The following is a 3185-nucleotide window of genomic DNA, read 5'->3' as shown; positions in this document are numbered from 1 at the left end:
ACTTTTAGGTTGTGCATATATTTTTTTTAGTCGACAGGCACGTGGTACTAGGTAATGGGAGATGAGGTTCCCACAGATCACATGACCCTGGATTGGGCTCACGAATCTAGACTTTGTTGGGCAGGTGGGGGAGACACTATTTAATTAAAATGGGTCTTCAGGGCTTCTCTGGTGGCGCAGTCGTTGAGAATCTGCCTGCCAATGCAGGGGACACGGGTTCGAGCCCTGGTCTGGGAGGATCCCACATGCCGCGGAGCAACTAGGCCCGTGAGCCACAACTACTGAGCCTGCGCGTCTGGAGCCTGTGCTCCGCAACAAGAGAGGCCGCAATAGTGAGAGGCCTGCGCACGGCGATGAAGAGTGGCCCCCGCTTGCCGCAACTGGAGAAAGCCCTCGCACAGAAACGAAGACCCAACACAGCCAAAAATTAATATAAAAATAAATTTAAAAAAAAAGACCTAAAAGAAGAAATACATGGCGAATATCTTTAAAAAAAAAAAAAAATGTGTCTTCACAGAAATAAACCCATGCACCTGTGGTCAGTTAATCTACGACAAAGGAGGCAAGACTATACAATGGAGGAAAGACAGTCTCTTCAATAAATGGTGCTGGGAAAACTGGACAGCTATGTGTAAAAAAGTGAAATTAGAACATTCTTTAACATCATACTCAAAAATAAACTCAAAATGGATTAAAGACCTAAATGCAAGACCAGATACTATAAAACTCTTAGAGGAAATCATAGGCAGAACACACTTTGACATAAATCGCAGCAATATCTTTTTAGAGCCGTCTCCTAGCGTAATGGAAATAAAAACAAAAATAAACAAATGGGACCTAATTAAACTCAAAAGCTTTTGCACAGCAAAGGAAACCATAAACAAAATGAAAAGACAACCCCCAGAATGGGAGAAAATATTTGCAAATGATGTGACTGACAAGAGATTAGTCTCCAAAATTTACACACAGCTCATGCGGCTCAATATCAAAAAAATCCCAAACAACCCAATCAAAAAATGGGCAGAAGACCTAAATAGACATTTCTCCAAAGAAGACATACAGATGGCCAAGAGGCACATGAAAAGATGCTCAACATCGCTAATTATTAGAGAAATACAAATTAAAACTACAATGAGGTATCACCTCACACTGGTCAGAAAGGCCATCATCAAAAAATCTACAAACAATAAATGCTGGAGAGGATGTGGAGAAAAGGGAACCCTCTTGCACTGTTGGTGGGAATGTAAATTGGTGCAGCCACTATGGAGAACAGTATGGAGGTTCCTTAAGAAACTAAAAATAGAGGGACTTCCCTGGTGGTGGGTAAGACTTCACACTCCCAATTCACGGGACCCAGGTTCGATCCCTGGTCGGGGAACTAGATTGCACATGCATGCCGCAACTAAGAGTCCACATGCACAGCTAAGAAGTCCGCATGCCGCAAGGAAGATCCTGCATGCCACAACTAAGACCCGGCTCAGCCAAAATAAATAAATAAGTAAATAAATATTTTTAAAAACCAAAAACCAAAAACAAAACTAAAAATAGAGCTATCATATGATCCAGCAATCCCACTCCTGGACATATATCGGGAGAAAACCATGGTTCGAAAGGATACATGCAACCCAATGTTCATTGCAGCACTGTTTACAATAGCCAAGACATGGAAGCAACGTAAATGTCCATCGACAGATGAATGGATGAAGAACACGTGGTACATATTTACAATGGAATATTACTCAGCCATTAAAAAGAATGAAATAATGCCATTTGCAGCAACATGGATGGACCTGGAGATTAGCATACTAAGTGAAATAAGTCAGACAGAGAAAGACAAATATCATACGATATTGCTTATGTGTGGAATCTAAAAAAATGATATAAATTAACTTATTTACAAAACAGAAACAGACTCACAAACTTAGAGAATGAACTTGTTAGCACAAATTCATGTGCCTGATACACAGTGAGGCCAAACAAACCAAAACGTCGGAGTCTGGAACAGAGAAAGGTTTATTGCAGGGCCATGCAAAGAGATGGGTGGCTCATGCTCTAAAAACCCCGAGCTCCCTGAAGGGTTTTGGCAAAGCTTTTTTTTTTTTTTTGTATTTGATATTTACTTTTATTCTGATTGTATAAGCATTGATATTCTTTTTTTTTTTCCAAAAAATATGGAACGCTTCACGAATTTGCGTGTCATCCTTGTGCAGGGGCCATGCTAATCTTCTCTGTATCGTTCCGATTTTAGTATATGTGCTGCTTAAGTGAGCACTGGCAAAGCATTTTTAAAAGCCAGGTTTGGGGCGGGGGGGCAGGTTGCAGGGTATGTGATCAGCTCGTGCACAATTCTCTGATTGGCTGATGGTGAGGTAACAGGGTGGTGTCACAGGGGTTAACATTATCAACCCTTAGGCTCCAGGAGGCCTGGGGCTCTGTGCTCATGGTCAACAAGTAGTTAACATCTTCCATTTGGTGGGGGGGTTTTCACATCTGTAAAACAGCTCAGGAAATGTGCATCAAATACTGTTATCTATGTACTTCAGAGAGGAGCTAAAGCAGAGGATATGGGGGAAGGCCTGTCCCTGGAAGGCCCCATAGGGTCCAGCTTGGTTACAAACTTATGATTACCAGGGGGGGAAGGGTTGGGGGGGAGGGATAGATTGGGAGTTTGGGATTGACATGTACACACGGCTATATTTAAAATAGGTAACCAACAAGGACCTACTGTATAGCACAGGGAACTCTACTCAATACTCTGTAATAACCTAAATGGGAAAAGAGTTTGAAAAAGAATAGATATCTGTATATGTATAACTGAATCACTTTGCTGTACACCTGAAACTAACACAACATTTCTTTTTTTTTTTTTTTTTGGCTACGTGGCATGCAGGATCTTAGTTCCCTGACCAGGGATTGAAACCACGCCCCCTGCAGTGGAAGCACGGAGTCTTAACCACTGGACTGACTGTCAGGGAAGTCCCCTAACACAACATCTCTAATCAACTATGCTCCAATATGAAAAAAGTTTTTTAAATGGGGCTTCTGAAAGCCCGCTCTGATAAAGAGCTCTGATCAGGAACAATGCTCTCACATCATTGTCATGAAATGGCTAATTGTGAAAGCAGTCATCAATACCATTTTCCCCAGTAAAATGTCCACCCCATATGAACCCGTGCCCTGCTGTA

The 3185-nt window shown here is 41.8% G+C and overlaps 1 non-coding gene across 1 annotated transcript; it reads right to left on the bottom strand.

Annotated features, from left to right (window-relative positions):
• Positions 1 to 2165: 2165 nt before the first annotated feature.
• LOC133074841 (U6 spliceosomal RNA) lies at positions 2166 to 2272 on the bottom strand. Its single transcript, XR_009697248.1, has one exon. It is a non-coding gene; the product is annotated as a U6 spliceosomal RNA (small nuclear RNA).
• Positions 2273 to 3185: the final 913 nt, after the last annotated feature.

The sequence above is a fragment of the Eubalaena glacialis genome, chromosome 14 (assembly GCF_028564815.1).
Source record: "Eubalaena glacialis isolate mEubGla1 chromosome 14, mEubGla1.1.hap2.+ XY, whole genome shotgun sequence".
NCBI classification, from domain to species: domain Eukaryota; kingdom Metazoa; phylum Chordata; class Mammalia; order Artiodactyla; family Balaenidae; genus Eubalaena; species Eubalaena glacialis.
The sequence above is the reverse complement of the archived record's forward strand: the minus strand, read 5'-3'. Positions and strand labels throughout refer to the sequence as shown.